Here is a 17,727-nt window from a genome sequence, read left to right as displayed (position 1 = left end):
GTGACTCTAGTGTCCTGGATGATGAGGGTAAAATTGTGTGAGATATTCTCTCTGTCTAATCTTCCGTTGAAAGGAAACCACCCAGCCTGCGCCTTTTGGGCATCCCTGTTCAGGCAACAAAAATACCTCCTGACTTCAGCACAGTGGTGTCTGAGACGCGGAGGAGTGGAGCAGAGCTAGACAGTTCCTTGGAGGGGAAGCACAGTCGTCTTGAGCTTATCACTCCTGCGCAGTTGTAAACTCAGCCCTGCTCACTCTCGCTAATAATAGCCAAGTGTAATTGTGTTCAGACGGCTAGCTCAGCCAGGGGAAAATCGCCTTGCCTGTTACACAGTTTAGGCGAAATTGCCTTGAGTAATGAAGAAAAGCAAATCATAAATATCCAACTCGGTGTAATCAGTCTTCAGTGACTGCTTGGGGAATTTATTTCCCTAAGAAAAGCAGATTGGACCCGAAGAAGTATCTCACGAGTGGATTTGCAGCCCTGTACAAAAGACATTGCAGCAGCACGTTATTTGGAAGCACAGTAGGCTACAGTCCGCATTAGGAAGACGGCAGCTGGTCTAAGGAGGTGTCACCCTGGGGCGGGGCTCCCAAGCTCGCCAGAGCAGTGCTGGCCACAGCCACCCCTGCCAGCTCTGTCCCACAACCGAGGACTGGGATTCTCAGGTGCTCCGGCAGCAGCGCAGTGCTGGTACAGGACAAGCCTCAGCATGGAAATTAGATACTCGAGTCAGGCGACACCTGTCCTAAGAACCGATGAAAAAAAAAAACAAAACTTCACTAGTGTGTTTGAAAATAAGCTTCAGGCAAAATGTGGAGATGGGAGAGGAAAGCCTTCCTGTCAACAAGTTCCCAGCTCATTTCTTCTTTTATTTACAGTCTCATCTTTGTCTCCCCATTAACTGTTTTTACAGTAAAATCTACTGTAGTTTGGTGCTTAGCTGCAAGGAACATTGCAAGGGGCACTGAGAAGCTATACATAATAGCCTAAGTGGGCTCTTCCATGCCATTCTCTCTGTAGTTGTTACTGTTACTGCTGTTTCACAGGGATAAGAGAATGGCACTCATCCAGCACTGCCGTCTCTTATTTCTAAATACTCTGGGTACTGGCAGAATAGAAACAATTAATCACTAGTTATGAGAAGCGGTGAAGAGGCCAGCTGCTGCAGGGCAAGCCCAAAATCCAGACAGCTTTTGGTTACTGGTTGCTGCAGAAGAGGAACCACAAGTAAAGCTGCTGTCCCCAAGACACGTCATGTATCGCTGGCGTTGCTGTGCATTCAGACCCCATTTTGTTGTATAATCATAACCCAAAACAAGGGTCTCAGCCCCAATCTTGGGTATCTTCTAGATCTTCACACTGTGCAACCTTTCTCCCTGCTGATGAGAGAATTGAGGTCTCCAGAGCCCGTAGCACAGATCCCCTTTCTGCTGTAACCCTCCCTGCTCCTAAGGGAAGTTGTTTGAGGCTTGAGGCTGCCCCAGAGCACTGCTGGTCCAGGTGAGTATCCAAAACAGAACTTCAACAATAGGCAGCAGAGCCCTAAAATCATTTATTACAGTCCAAGAAAACAAATCTTGAAATTAACTGTTGACTGCCAGATTGCTTTCCATACTCGGGTTTTTCACCGCTGCAATTATGAGTGTGAGCTGGCTCTGGGTGGTGATGCCAAAGAACTATAAAAAAGGGTAAGCTCTGCAGTTAAGAGTTATGGCATCATAGCCCAGTGAGGCCATACTGGAAACTCTGGTCTGGAGATGGCTCTCATGATGCTGAATCTGAAATAGGGAAAAAGCTCTGGTCATGTCTTTTTCACAAAACTACTGGGAAAGAGAGCGAGTATGTTAAATAAGAAGAAGCCTGGAGAACTGGAATTATATGGGAAAATGCCTCTTTCTCTAATACCTGGCAAAGCTAATCACGTATTATCTTCAGCCTCTTTACCCCGTCCCATGTTGCACTGTAACACTGGACAACTGTAGATGTTTGCCATACTCTGTGCCGAAAAATGGCAAGATCAGTGTATGCAGAACTTGACCCAACGACATTTGAGCAGAAGGAGTTAAAATAAGCTGAAAAGATCTGAGGAGTGTCCACAAAGGTGGAGAACTAGGTGTAAGGATCTAAATTGAAGAGAGGGGATAATTCAGACGAAAGACCAGAAATCGGTATTTGCAGATACTGCAGGAATCCCCTATCCTACCAGTAGCAGCGCTCCAGAATGATCGCACCTGTGTAGATCTTGGTGACTACACAAACTAGAACAGAGCTTTTCATCACAGGAATCCTCCCAAAACTCAGACTCGGCTTTGGTCTTATCTGGCTCCAGAGAAGCTGTGGCAGCCAGAGCCCAGGCAAGGCTACTTATAACAAACTCATTGCACTATCAACATTCTCCCTGGAGTAATGAAAACCAGGCTGGCTCTTTATGAGCCGTGCAAATCTGGTTTATTGCACATTACTGAACAATTACTGTTGCAAAGACTCACATTAAAGGAAAGCAATGGATGCAGTTTTTTTAATCTGAAAAAGAGGCAGAGAAGGAAAAGGCCAAGCAGCTGTGTCCATAGTCTTCCGCTTCAGTCTGCACCATGAACGTTTAAAAACTGCTCCGTTAGTTCTGCTAAATCATCAGGGTGTTTTGTTTACAGCACAGTGGGTAAATCAGTTACTTTTCTCTTCTATGGGCTTAAGATGAAAATAAAAACTTCATATGAAAGAAAAAAGACCCATCCACTTTTTCCTCCCCTGACGATACAAGATGCCAAGTGGCTGGGATTCCACCTCTTCCAAGCACAGGCAGCCAAGAAGTGCCAACAGGCAGCAGATATTTTAACTCTGAGGCAGCTAGGACATTTTGTGGCAAGCAGACCCTGAAGAGAATTGCTGCCAGGAACGTGTCTTCCGCTGCACGACCATGTGCGGCTCCTTCATCTCCAGCATGCCAGAGATCAGCCTCCCCATAGAAACCCAGGAAGGTAACAGATTCTTGTTCGTTGTAATGTCTGTTGTCATAAAAGAAGCAAGAGTTGGTGCATTCAGGAAGTCCCAAAGCTACACCCGTGTCTCTGAAACACGTTTTAGAGAAATTTCCCTCCTGCCCACATTGGTTTAGCTGATAGGAGCAATGTGTTGGATTGACCTGCCCTACGAGACGTGCTAAATACCCCAGCAAGGGCGCATGTCTCATTCCCTTAGGAAAATGTAATCTCTGTTGGTGGTCCCTAAAAAGTCAACAGTACTTTCTCACACTTGCAAATGTTCTGGTTGTAACGTAGCCACACTCCCACAGAAGAAAAGTCTTCGCTGGAGCTAGGGCTCTTCGCCTAGGGCCCTTATTTGTGCATGGACCCTACCGTGGCACCTGAAAACACAAAATCTGTCACCCAAGGCTGGTGGCACTTTCAGGCCAGACCTGTCTGCGGCTGTTGGCCAAAACTCAAAAGCCACTTACGCTGCTGGTAATAACCCACCCATTTTCCAAAGCAGCGCCAGCTCATTGACCCAGGCACTCCCATTCCCCTTATGCTTTCCTGTGCATCTTTTCCTAGGAAATCCTTCCTTGTTACTCATCCATTTTCTTCTTCTCTCCCAGAAGTCACCAACCAAAGACAAGGTGATCTGCTAAAACAGCATGTTCATAGTCTTCTGACCTCTCACCCACAGCACCTGAGCCGACACATCCAGCTGGTAACTCAATAACATTGTCCTCACATTATCCCTTCCACATTTTCTCTTCCCAGACCCAGGACGTGGACAGGTAAACCTCTCCCAGCCTGCCCTGTCGCCAGAGCTCCCTTTCCCCACCGTGCATCATTGTTCCTCCCCCGTCTTTCCCTGGATACGGCATGTCCTAACCAGTCCCTGGCATTCCCATGGGTGTGCAAGCCAGGCTCCCTACCCTTCTGCCGGCCAAATGTATGTTTGTATTCGCAATTAATCTTTTCCCAACCCTTTTCATGTAGGATTATGGGTCTATGACACAGCGCGGTCTGGATCTCCATGAGAACCTGGGGAGACACGTGCTGATGTTCGGTTTTTCAAAGAGAAAGAGTTAGTTTGTTCATACTGGGAAATTTTGCCTCTCTGGAGGACCTTTCTGGTACGTCCCCAAGGAACGTCCATGCTGTTCCCTGTCGAGAGGCTTTGGTCCTGTGTGTACTCTTCACATGAATAAGAACACTTTGAGAGGAGTGGAAAAAAACCGAGCACATGCGCCAGCCACAGTCCCAGCACATTCAACAGCCATTGACTCATAACCGTGCACTTTCAGAAGCCCATGGTTTCATCTGCCCATTCCAAACCTATTAGCAACATGTGGCCTTCAAAATACTCACCCGGATGGGACCCCAAGACGTCACGTCATCCATCCTTCTCCCTGAGGCAGGAGCAACTCTACCTACAGCATTCCTGAGCAGTATTTTGTCTAACCTGTTCTTAAAACCTCCAACGGGGGAGATTCCAGAGCATCCCAAAGCTCTTCCAGTATTATCACATCCTACTATTATGAAATTTTCTTGGTGGCTCATCTGAATCTGCCTTCCTGTGATGTACCTGGAAGTGACCTTCCTCCTGCAGAGACTCTGGGTCACCGTGGGTTATACCAGGCCTGCCGGGTGGCACGGTCCTAGGTCTCGGTGCTTGTGGCCCTGCTCCAAAACTGCTAATTAGCACAAGGGAATTCCATTGCTGTTACAGTCCGCATCAGCTGCCTCCACGTGTCTGCCTGCGTCGGCAAGGCACTCCCCCGTCTTTGTGGAGCAGCAAGCCCCAGCCAAAACACCTTCACGGCTCTGCAGCAAAAGTTACAATCATCTCAGCAACTGGCGTAAGTCATCATTTGGCCCGGATCCACGTTTCGTACCTACAGGAGGCCAATGACAGAAATCCAGAGCATCCAAAACTCAGTGACTGAGTCTACGGGCTAAGATGACATTCACGCAAAAAGCAGAGGTGTTAATTTCCCCACAACGTGCTGTGAGAGCGTGCACGTGGTAGCAAAGATCCCCCAAAAATGCAGGGGCACTGCGGAAGCGACAACTGGAGTGTGACTCTGCAGAGCGGACAGTCGATCCCGAGCTGACCTGACGCGCATGCCAATTGCCTCGGATGGCTCTGCAGACGAGGCACGCCAGTTAGCGTTTGTTTTCCATACCATGCTTTCCATATTCTTGCATCTTCAGATGGGTATAGCATGGTCATCACTCCCTGCCCTAAAAAGTCATCTACTATTGCTTTGTTCTATTTGTAAATAGAAAAAAATCGGTGGCTGTGTTTCATTCCGCCTATCAGATGAAGTTATTTTTTGTATTTGCCTGACTATCAGTAAATTTGCAGAGTGCTGTGAGCTGGCAGGCAGGTAGGACGCATCCCCTTTTACAGGGACTGGCAGTGCATGCTTCAAGGGAACTTCTAAAATTCCAGTAGTGGATATTAGTATAATGACAAAAATTTTATCATTTTTAGTACAATGACGTGCCCATGGAAGAGGTTTCTATTAGGCACAGATGGTAGGCTGAAACGAAACGAATTACATACATTTTACACCAACAAAAATAAAACTATGATTACTCTCATATAAAAGTCTACTGAATTTTTGATCTGCCAGATCTTTAGTGCAGCGTACATAATAAACACGTAAGATCCTTAATGAAGGAATATTACTGAAAATATTTTGCTTTCCAGGGCGCTCTTAACCAGCTTCTGTTAACTCTTCTCCTAGTACCTGTTCTCATTGTATTTTCCATGTCATTCTTTAGGTGTGGGGAAAACATCTTAAATTTGACAGCTTCAGTGCATCAGACATCAAGTCCCATCTTAAGACTCCCTCCTACAAAACACAGATTTATACCCATTTTTATTATCATCTCCCTCATCTCCTTTTCCCCTGTGTTTTAAATCCTCCTCCTTTATATTTCAGGTTCCTACTGAAACCGCAGGCTGCTTGGGGACAGGGGCAGCCTTCGAAGGTGAACACCTTCCCTCAGAACAAGGCCGCGATCCTAACAGACGTCTCTGAGCGCTGAGATGATAATACAAGAAATCATCAGCTTCCATATACCGGGAAGGGTAATTAGTGGGGCTAAAGCTGAGTTCAGTTCACCGATAGCACGAGGCAGCGGTGGAAACGAGAGGCTTTGTGGAGTACGTCCCTGTTCAGGGCAGAAAGCGGGCGGTCAGCCTGCTAACGAACTCATTACCGTTTTCCGACGTGCAGAAGGGACACCCGTCCCCTTGGCGCGACACCAAGCTGCCTTTCGGAGGAGCTCCAGCCCGGGAGCCACAGCTGCTTCGAGCCGGCGGCCCTCGCCAGCATCAGGCAAAGATTTACAGCTACAAACAGATGGCCTCTCGCACACCCCGCCAGCCTCACGACGTGTTATTTTGCTTTTCTTTTTTTTTTTTTTCCTTTTTTCTTTTAAACCCAGATTAGCTCAGCAATATGGTTTCTCCTACCCCAAAACCACCAGGGTGGTACGTGGCGGCGTGTAGGCGGGAAAGCCACGGCCCAGCAACAGGCTGGGATGGTTTTAAACAGACTTTTTTCCACAGAAAAAGGCGATTGAGGCGGCAGCCCGCCCGGCTGAGGCGCCAGGTCCAGCGCAGCCCAGGCCGGCTCCCTCCGCCGTCTCCTCAGGGCTCTCCCGCCCGCCGCCCCTTCGCACCTCCTCGCTGAGGCGGGGGGGAGAACGGCTGCGACCTCCCCAAGATGGCGCCGACACCCCCTCACCCCCCGGCTCCCCACGGAGGGGGAGAAAAAGCACCGCGACCTCCCCAACATGGCGCCGGCGGCCGCCCGCTCCCCGCCACCGCCGCCCCCGCCTCCTCCCTCGCCCCTCCGCCGCCCCGACCTCCCGCACATGGCGCCGCCGCCGCCCGCCCGGCGCGGCCCTCGCCCTCCTCATCATGGCGGCGGCGCCGGGCTATGACGCCATACGTCCTCCTCCTCCTGCCCCCCCTCTCTCCCTCTCCCCCCCGGCCTCCTCCCGCCGCCGCCGCCGCCGCCGGTCCCCGCCTCTCCCGCTCGCCATTGCGGCGGCTCAGGGCGAGCCGCGCCGCGTCCCCGCTCGCCTCCCTCCCCGGCCGCCGCCCGGCAAGAGGCTCCACGGCGCAGGCCCGCCGCAGCGCAGCCGCTCTGAGGTGAGTGTCCTACCGCGCAATCTCCCAGCTCCTCCAGCCCGGCGCAGCCGCAGCAACGCGGGGGCCCCCGCCGGCCGCCCAGGCACCCCCGGCTCCGGCGCCCGCGCCTCCCCTCAGCGCCGCCGCGGGGCCGCTTAGGCCGCGCTAGGCCCCGCCGGGGAAGCGGGGCGGGGGGAGCGCGGCCCCGTGGCGGGCCGCTCCCGCCCGGCCGCCGGAGCGGGGCGGGGAGGGGGGGGGTGGGGGGGAGCTGGCGGCGGGGCGGCGGCTGCGGGGCCTGCGGGGCGCCGGGGGCCTCTCCCGGCCGCGGCCCGGGGGGACCGAGCGCCCCCACGCCGGGGGGGCGGCGGGGACGGGGGCGGCGGCGGGGAGGGGAGGGCGGGCGGGTGCGGGCCGGCCGCGGGCCCACGCGTCTGGCCGAGCCGGGCGCTGCGGGCTGCGGGAGCAGGTTGCTCCGGCCGCGGTGTGAGCCCGTCCCGCTCGGGGGAGGGAAGTTGGGTCGCGGCTGCAGCCATTTGCGGGGCTTTTCTTCTTCCTTTTCCCTTCTCTTTTCTTTCCCCCTTTTATCCCCCCCCTTTTTTATTTCCTTCCTTTTATCCCTTTATTTTTTTTTTTCCCCCTTTTAATTTTTCTGGCTGCAAATGGATGCCTTGTGGCAGCGTCCTGGGCCGGCGCTGCCCTTTTCTCTATAAGTTGGAGAGCGGGGCCGCTGCTTGCGGGGGGCAGCAAGTTTAAATGCTGTTAATAACGCAAGCAGAATTTTTTTTTTCCCCCCCTCTAATATGCCCAAAAGGGGGTATAAGTCGTGTCTCTTTGTTCTTGGGTTATACAACATCTGGCTCAGGAGAGACCTGGTTCATGACTGAGGTGTTCAGGACCTTGTTAGTGTAAATAATAATTACAGGGCAGAAATATTCGGCTCAAAAGTCTTCATACTTGTGGGGTTACTAAGTCTTAGGTTTCTTGCAGCTACAGATAATTTTCATAGCGCGGGGAGGTGTTTTCTGTGCACCTCTTCAAGATTTGGATCTCTGCTTTATGTTTTTTTCCCCTCTACTGGAACCGTCTTCGTTATTTCCAGAATTCAGGATTTTTATCTTAGGAAGGGCATTGCAGTTATGGTTTTTTGTCTCTAATGCTACTGTCCAGGCACGGTTTTAGACCCTCTTCCTGTGTCCCGGACACCGTGAGAGTATTTTCAGTGTTGTGATGGCTGTGTGCAGTCGTTATTTTTCATTTGTGACATCATGGCAACTTGTGATCATCCTTACTTCAGCAGCAGCCTTACCTTGTCTTCTGATTCGTCTGCATCACAGTTGCTCATTTGTAAGACCTGTTATATTGAACTTTTAATGCCCTAACGTTGGGGAAATAGATGAGAGAGAAGTTGTTCATCTTTTTAACTGAGATTTTCATGCCTGTGGTAAAACTGGGAGCAACAGGTTTTTTTCATTGAGGGGGAAAGAGGAAGTGTATGACAAGGGTAACTTTGGAAACTCTTTTTTTCAGGGTTTTAATCTTGTCCATCGTGGATAAATGTTATGGTGTAGCGTCTAATTAAATAATCTCATATGCTCATGTAATTTTCTACATGTGTTTACCATTTTATAGAGTATCGCAGTTGTTTTTTATTGTATTTTATTGTATCGCAGTTGTTTTTCAGAAGTCTCACGTCATTTATGTACAGGCTTTACGATGAACGAGGCATGGGCCTTACGCATGTGCCATAAATACAGCGAGCTGGGGAACCCTCTGCCTCATCCAGTATGTGTTTTATGCAGTTCTTACAGTTTCACATACCGCAATAGCATCTGCATTTTACAAAGTGTGTGGCCTGATGTACGTTCACGTTATATAGGTGGAATGAAGCACGGGTCTTGTAAAGCGTCGTTTGTTGGCAGCCTGGATAGAGCCAGTGTTCGCACGTGTGTAGGCAATGTGATTTTTGGCGTGGAGCAGTGAAACGCTGCCTTTCTGTTGAATCGAAATTTTTCTGTGGACCCCCATTAACTCGCGGCATCTCGCTTCGTACCTTCTGTGCTGCACGGATGCTCCTTTGGAGGTAACTTGGCCTGGCTGTGCTCCGCGTAATGAGCGTGTAAGTTATCCTGACACAAGTTTATGTTGTGGATGTGGACTGTGCCATCCCAGCTGTGCTGCTTGGTGTGCGAGAACAAGAAATACCCTCACCCCAGAAGTAAATAAGCCGTCCTGGCAAAAAACAGCTATACCAGCAAGAGCCCTTAGCGTGTGCTGTGTCAGTCGGAGGTCGCCCTTCTCTATAGCTCCATCGGGAAAATGTGTGGCATAAACTTGTTCATAGAGGATTAAGCTACGGTGAGCGACGGCCACTTTGCTTCTGAGTAAGGTTGGCCACGCAGGGGTTTTACGCGCTGTAATATTGCACTTCAATTAACTGTCTCAACTTTCCTGGACAAAAGCCCCATGACTGGTCGGCTGCACAGATGTCAGCTTTCAGACTGCAGGTATTTTGGCGTGAGGACTACTTCAAGTGTTGGAATTTCATAATTTTTCTGTCGCTCAGGAGCCTGAATCATCTTTTCTTAGACTTAAACCAGACAGTTTCACTTCTGGCAAGCTCAAGCCTGGAAGATTTCAGCCTCGTAAGTGAAAATAAAGAACCACAAATGACTGCGGGAGCCCAGGTTGGGAGCACTGGGGCTGCCTTTGTTGTAAATCTTGCTTCTAGGCTACATCATGTCAAACTTCTGCTGCCGTGCACATGTACACGCTCTGGGAATTATTTCCATTACTGCTTCCACCTGCAGTGGAAGCTCATTTACCAACTGAGGGAGATTTCCATGCAGCTTCTCAGTCTCTTGAAGGCTTTGGGAATTATTATTTTTTTGCCTTCCCCTCCTCTAATCTGGAAAAGCATCCTCTAGGAAGGAAGCAGAGTGCAGTGACTCTGCCGTGCCCCTGTATCCCTTTTACCGAGAAAATTTAATACAGACTTTTATACATAAGAACGTTGCGTGCTGTCAGTAGAAATCAGCTTGTGTTGATGATTTTCAGCGCAACAAGTACTGTAAAATTGAGCTTCAGACTTTATCTTTCTTACGCTGCTTCTGAAGTAGATCCATAGGGAAAAAACATAGTTAAGACCTTTTGTATGACTGATTACCCAGTGCTTGAGTTATGCAATAAAATAATTTTAAAATACACCCCTTGGTCTTTTTAAATAACTTACGTTGCATGGTGGGGATCTTACTTTCGCTATGTAGTAGGTACAGTAGTAGAAAGATGGAAAAAGGTGCTGAGGTGGCACTTGAAGCAGATACTTGTTGTGACTCATGCGGCTCTCCTCTAATGAACTTCATTAGCTCTTTGATACCTAGCCATTTGTTAAGCATGCTTGTCTAAAATTAGGACTGGCTACAGCCAGTTGTAAATCAAAATTAAGGATAAAAGTTTCTACTTATTCCAGTTTAGTTTTCACACCAGATCCAGAGCTCTATTGCTTGTTATCGTGCTCTTCTGGATCTTCAGGAAGGCTCATCCTGCTGAAAGTCTCACGAACCACTGAAGACCCTCCACGTGAAGGACTCAAGTGGCACGTAGTCTCTAGCACGGTCTGTCGGTGCTGGGGCAATGTTTTTCTGTGTTTAAAGGTAATCCGTCCTTACGGTTTTGAATGCAGTTGTTTGTTACAGGATCAGTTTAATAGTTTCTCACATTCCCACTGCTGAATGCAGATATGCGCCCTTGCCCCGATCTGTTTGTCACTCGCTTTAGTGAGTGAATTTGTGTGTCAGCTGTAGTGAATCTCTTCATCAGCTCGTTTTGCATGTGAAATCTAAACCAGGTAAATACATCCTAGCAAACCCCCTGGTTTTCAAGTACTGCAGACCTTAAAATGCTGAACATTACTAGCATCTTCTCTTTTCTTCCACCTGAAACTTAAGCTTCCACCAGAAACTCTCGCTGCTTTCCAGAGTAAAGGCTGTACCGCTAGCAGTGGAGTGTGGGGAAAGGTTTGAAGGTCCAGAGTTGTGCAGGCTGCCAGGGCTTTGTACTGTGGGTGGCAGGAACCTCTCACCTGTCCAGGCTAAACCTGAACCATACAGGCACCATCCTGCTTTGGAAAGAATTCAGAGAATTTTGTATCCACTGCAGCAATTGCAATAAAGTTCAACAGTTGCGGTGTTTCGCTGATTCTTGCCCTGTTGCTTTTGCTTTGTCCCAAAAACCGGTGGGGTTGAACCAGTTGCCAGTCAGACAGGCCCATTGGGAAGGTTGGCTGGCGTTGTTCCTCCCTGTGCCGTGGCACCACTCGCTAGGAAACGTCAGAGCCCGTTATCCTTTTGGGGATAGTACAGTTTATAACTAGGAGCAGAGCTTGTGTTCTCACCGGGAGTGTGAGTAAGGGGGGACCTGGGAGAGGATGGCCAAGTAATCAAGGCTGTACGCCCACTTTGTTTTGGAGATCGCCTGATGCGTTCAGCTTTATGGGAAGGACTTCTGTCGGAGGCTGGTCTGGTTTTGTTGTGGATGAGTCGCCTGCCAAACTCCCAAGGAGGAGTCCCTTCTATTGACAGATAGAAAATGGGGAGGTGGAGGCTATATTTGGTGGAGCATGTAGGAGAGTGATAGGCATCCTGATGTGCATTGACGTTTTGATGTCAATGAAATACTGGGGGTTTTCTTCTTTCCTCCTCTAAGGAAGATGTAGCTGTACAAAGACTCTTAGAGACACTTTCGATGGAAAGTGTATTCTATCCAAGCATTGGCTCTATAGGATTAAGAGGTCCAGTGTTGCCTTTTCTTCCTGTTTTTCATCTTTTCTTAGAAACCATACTGCTTTCAGTGGGTAACGAAGCCTATTTTTGTGCTGGAGGGTGAAAGCAGGTGTCTCCTCGGTACGGAGCATGGTGAGGTGCGTTCTGCTCTTAGGCTGGGCTCCGAGCCTCTGCTTCCTTGCTTGCGTTATTTTTGTTGGGTGTTGATTACTTTCTGCCTCTCTGAGGCTCTGTGTAAGGCAGATGTGTGAATTATTTTATCCGTTTGCTCTGTGTGCTGTCTGTATTGCCTATAAATAATAAATGGCTTGCTCAGATGCTGCAGACTGATAGCGACTTGGAGGGTAACTCAACTTTTTCAGTACTGTTACAAAATTCATCTGACTTCAAATACATAAGCAGAAAAACATGAAAGTACATTTTCATTTATAGAGCATGCTTCTTGCTTGTAACCAGTGTGATCAAGAAATGCAATCCAAAAGAAACCGAGTCCCTCCCACGGTTTATTACATAACCATCTAATTAAAGTAATCAAATGGGGATGACTTCGAGGCTTGGAAAACTTCCCCATAGTCTGGGCCAAAAATACTTGCGAGACCACACCCCCAGAGTCTCCACGCTTTATTTACCTTGCAACATCCTCTATAGAGGAATGGTGTGTAAATTAATTCTTTTCCCCATAAGTTTATTTTTGGCGTCAGCCATTAGAGTCTCCTGCTGCTGCTTCTGCAGCCGCTTTCTTGGGCACAAAGAAAATCCTTTCACTCCTGATTTCCCTTTTGAAGGAGAAGGGGCTTCAAATAGTGCTGCTCCCTCTCCTCCCAAGAAAGAGCTTGCTGATTCGAAGCTCTTCTCATAGTTGCTTTGGGTTGCAAGTTGTTTTTTCAGGCTTACTCTGCATCGTGAGTGTTCATGGCAATTGGCAGGTAAATCGGTAAATTGGGTCTCTTGCTCGAGAAGGAAATGGTGTGTGTTCCTGTGGTAGCTGTAATGCTTAAACCCTGATAACGAGAAGCATATGTAGATGGAGGTGGTGGTGAAGAAATGTGAGAGACATCTGAAGTACAAAATGTAGCAGCAAATGAAACTTCGTGGTCCATTTTCAGTGTACAATCGTGTATTTTCAAATACGTGGTTGTGCATTGCCGGAACTCTGAAAACTTTGAATTCCCGTGGGATTTGCATATCGTGCTGTGTATTCAAAGCAGGAAAAGCCCCACTTGAGTGCTGACTTAAGGTGGGTCATGACTGGAAAACCACGATGGCTCAGTCTCGGGTGTTCTTCATGTGCGTGGGAAGCTTGAGATTCTGGTGGAGTTGTACTCCTGTAAGCTGTACTGACCCACGCCCCTTCCCAGACTAAGACAGAAGGAAATAACTGTGCTTAGGAAGAAGAGTATTAGCGGAGGTGCTCGTGTATGGGATTGTTACAACCCTGCTTTATCTTTTAACAAATGGCTTGGGTCTTGAGTGTTCAGTTTTGCCTGGGTGGAAGACAGCTGAGTACTAAGCAGGACGCTTGGAGAGCACGGTGGCCTGCTTAACAGGCTCTTTGTCAATACCAGAGGGAAAAATGTTTGAACAAGCATTTAAATCCAGCGTGTAGGTACTTAAGACTTAAATAACTTGCAGACAAATCTCTTTGATCTAGTTGCGCTGTAGATGCACGCTTTTCCAGAAAACACAAATCTTAATCCTGCACAATACGCAGCTGCGAATGTGACACGCACCGGATTTTCTTGCATACCTGGTGCTTTGTTTACAGAGGTGACGCTTTCTGTTTTCAGCGTCTTTGCTCCTTAGTTTCCAGTGGGTTTGTTGGGGAGTTTTTCCTTCTTATCCGCAGTCTTTTGCGGTGCAGGCAAAATGTGTTCTTGAACCACAGGAAAGCGTTGGGAGGGAGCCTGTCCTTCCCTTTTTCCCAGTTCCAGGTGCTAAGGGGAGGCGGTATCCCATTTTTTACTGGCACTGAACTGAGCCTCGCTGTACTCTGTCACCTCAGGTGCCCCAATAGGCACCACAGGGTAACTGGAGATGCCCATTTTCATAAGCCTGGAGGAGAATCCCCAAATTCTTCCCCGTGTGAATGCAGATACAGTCGTTGACATCAGAGACTGTCTGCAGACCTGTGCGTGCACAGCCCCTCCTCTTAAACAGCTGTAGGAAAAAAAAAATAAACGTAGGTAGAATAAGATCTTGAAAATAAATGCTATTGTAGTTTGTATTTGTGTATTTTCCCTACAGGATTTAATTTTCCCTTCTTTTTTTTTTTTTTTTAAGACAGAATGGCCTGGGTTTCTGATCTTTTTGTTTGCTCACAACATAGAGGGCTTTAGTAGGTATTGCAGGATCGGAGGGCAAATGAATTGAAAGGGTAAAAGTGTAAAATTGTAAGAGGAGAGAGTTGTTTTGGTTTTTCTTTGTGGTCTGGGACAACTCATCACTGCTTAGTTCATCGCCTGGGACCTTCTGTGCACACAGGTTGAATACCTGTACCCTTCATCATCCAACTAAGGTGGCACCACCCCTCCTAAAACCAGCTACAGTCATACTGGTGTATGGATACTGGTGGAACTCATTCTGGGTTTAGGATCGACCAGCTCATATTAAGTATCTCCCTGAAGAGTGCCTCGTTAACAGAACCATCAACGAGGGGTGGGCCAGGCTTGCCGTTTTAGGGTGGAAGTTAGGTAACTAAATGTGGTTAGGGCTGTGTCGTCTGCCTTTACCATATGCTAGTCCGGTTGAATTAATGCGATGCGAGGACCAAGTGATCCATCTAGCCAAGGTTGAAGACAGCGGACCTTGTCCGTGCTGGATGTTACGGTTAACATGATACTTCACACCTCCGAGTCTTGGTCTAGCCGAGGCCGCGGTGTGCCACATCGCCACCCTCTCGCTCGAATCCCTCGGTAAAACACGCTTCCATTATGTTTTTCTGTGGTAGTCCAGCATAACCACTAATCCTCTCTCTCCATAAAAGAGGATTAAACCCGGGAACATTTGCACCTTAATGCAGCCAGCTAGGGCTGCGCTCTGTCTTTTAGGCCGTAATCCTGTTGGGGCGAGGGCTGTGCCATTGTGCAGTGCCAGGAATGCTGTCGGCGATCGGCAAATAGCAGCTCGCTCGGCAGTTGCGCTTATTGCGTTAGTAATTCTTAAAAGACCACTTTGCGTGTTAGTTTAAAAAGCTGTGTGGACTAGAGATGACTAACTCGCTTCACACTGTTAAAATGGCATCTGGGCTATGCAGGTCAAAGTAAAATCATTTGAAATTGGGATTTCTGTGTGGTTCTTTAAATAAAATGAAAGAATGTGTAAGTTGACAAAGTATTATCTTTGAGAATGCCATTTATCGTATGTTATGTTTCCTAGACTCGTGTCAGACTACACATCCTGCAAAAAATTTTAGGGAAGAAAGTTCTGCCCCAGGTGTTACTGGTAGGGGAGAGTCACCTCTGTGTATCACACCCCAAATGCTTAACGTGAAACCTGCAGAGCCTGGGGGAAAGCGCGGGAATGGTAAAGGAGAATTCCACCTCGTGGTTTGCGATTTTACGGTGTAGTTTGACTTCCAGTTTTGGGTTACACTCGCTGGCTGACATGGGCTGGGATGTGGTGGTAGGCCCTTCCCACGTGTTTCCAAACGCTGAATGTGTGCTAACCTTTTTCTTGATGTCTTCATGGGGAGGATTGATTTCACTCTAGTACATTTTTTTTTTTTTTTTAACTTCTGTGAATTGCTTAAAATTTGGAAAAAAAAAAAAAAAGCCTAAAAAAGTGGAGTCCTGCATGTACATGCTGTGCTTTCCTGTGAGCTACCATTGCTCTGGTTGAGGCAAGCGACTGAAGAGGAACTGCTTTGGCGACCAGTCCAGCCCAGTTCAGCTGCTGGGGTAATTTAAAAGTTGCTTTTTTTTTTTTTTTTTTTCCTGGAGAGCTTCAAGTAGAAACCACCTCATCCTTACGTTCAGCCCATAGCTTCCTGCCGACGTTTGGTGCTAAATACGTGAAGTTAAGCTGCAAAAAAGACCCGTTGCAAATTGCATCGTACATCATGAAATGAATGTCCTATCACATCGCCAAATGGTGGCTTTCAGCAGAAACTTCAGCAGCAAATAGGAGTTTGTATGCCTAATAAATTTGTGTAAAATCCTATTTGTTTCTTTTCCAGACTTCCTGTGTGTGAAGTTTTTCCTGCAGTGTGATGTGTTTGCTCTTTTATGTGAGATGCTGATAGAAAGAGCACATTAATAGAAGAGGTTTGGGGTTTGTTTTCTAGAATCAATTTTATTTTAGGTCTTTTCACGCTGAGACTGGTAGCATATGGAATTTTTTTCCATCCTAATTAAAAGGGTCATTATACTAATATTATGCCACAGGAGGACGCTGTGGAACGAGAGCTGGTTTCTGTAGTTCCTCTTAGTGCTTGAGTTACCGCGTCTCTGCCGACATGAGGCAACTGGCTATGTGCTGCTGTGAGCCAGCGTGAAATAAGATGTTCGCTTCAATCTTGATAGGAGAGGTGTAAACTAGCGTGTCTTACCTTGCCTTTGTGCAGGGTATCAGTTGTTGCTGCTGACATGAGGCAGTGTCTGAAGTCCTGGAAAGTCAGTCCCAGCTAAAACCTTGCACAGCTTCCAGAGTGACACAAGCTTCACCAGAAAAAAAGCCATTTTTTGTATTGGATTGAGGTGTAGGCCAGCAAATTCTCTCCGTGAGCAAGGGAAGACTTTTTCCACAGCCATGGAAAAATAGGATTTTTGGATTTAAATGTGCATTTAAATGAGTTGTTGTAATAATTAAGATATTGATCGATCTTGTCCCTGAGGAATTGCGTTGTTTCCTTATCAAACCTGCAGTGGTAGTTCCCTCTAGGCACGATTTTATACAAGAATGGTATCAAATTTATCCTGAAGGCAAATTAACGAATAATATTTAACCAGTGAGAGATGCCAATGCAACGTGACAGGCAGACATCATGGAAAGAGCTACATCTCTGGTATGTGGAGTCTGAAACCTCCTGCTAGGGAGGACGTGAACGTCCTCTTTCTTTCCTCCCCATGGAGGAAAGACCAGGAGAAGGTCTGGGTCTTGCTCGTTGGTACGTAGTGCAGCTGAGTGCTGGGAGATGGGAGCTTTCTCGCGTCCTTTCGGTTGCAATCTGCACTCGCAGAAGCTGATGCGGTTGCAATCGGCTGGTGTAGACCTCCTGCCATCTCAGATTTCACCTGGAAGTGGTTTCTTAACCAGCATCGTCAGGAAACGCTGCGAGCGAGCTCGGTGCCTGTGCAAGTCAGGCCTAGCTGGGAGGTGGACATCTCGGCGCGAGGTGTGGCTTGCAGGTGCCAGCCGGCGTTGGTCCCAGGTAGAGGAGAGCGAGAGCCAGGACAGCACCAAGCCAAGATTGGCCACCTCTCCTCTGCTAGAGGTTGTCCTCTGTCCTCCCCTCAACTGGAGGCTGGCAGCTCCTCTAATTTAGACCATCTCAGGAGCTATCCAACCCAGACCATTTCTGTCTATTGTAATCGGAGGGTGGACACAAATCTTGCAAGACTGACGAGGTTTGATGAACACCAGTGATTTCAGTCATGGCTCCTCATGAAAATCGTGTGGTACGATCTCTTGGTTTGTGTTGCCGTTGTTTCCGAATGAGGTTAGTTCTTCATGGTTAGTATAACCATTGAAATCTGCTGATTAGAAACCAACTGTATCAGGATGTATATACTTGCTTTAAAAAATATGTAGAGGGCTCTGTACCAGAATAGCAAAAAGTGGTACCAGACAATTTCAAAGGTATAATTACACTCAAACAGGATTTGATTT

At 48.0% G+C, this 17,727-nt stretch overlaps 1 protein-coding gene across 9 annotated transcripts in view; it reads left to right on the top strand.

The window, feature by feature from the left end:
• Nucleotides 1-7,011: 7,011 nt before the first annotated feature.
• NRF1 (nuclear respiratory factor 1) overlaps nucleotides 7,012-17,727 on the top strand; it is a 72,112-nt gene continuing 61,396 nt past the window's right edge. For 7 of the 9 annotated variants that reach the window (XR_014227889.1, XM_082309314.1, XM_082309305.1 and 4 more), the window contains exon 1: nucleotides 7,012-7,144. The gene's annotated coding sequence lies outside the window, so the exon portion shown is untranslated. The remainder of the gene's footprint in view (nucleotides 7,145-17,727) is intronic. The other 2 variants (XM_082309308.1, XM_082309309.1) reach the window with 1 other exon arrangement.

Source organism: Platalea leucorodia (assembly GCF_965183815.1).
Source record: "Platalea leucorodia genome assembly, chromosome: 4".
Lineage (NCBI taxonomy): Eukaryota > Metazoa > Chordata > Aves > Pelecaniformes > Threskiornithidae > Platalea > Platalea leucorodia.
Note: the sequence above shows the minus strand (reverse complement) of the source record. Positions and strands in the feature narration are given on the sequence as shown.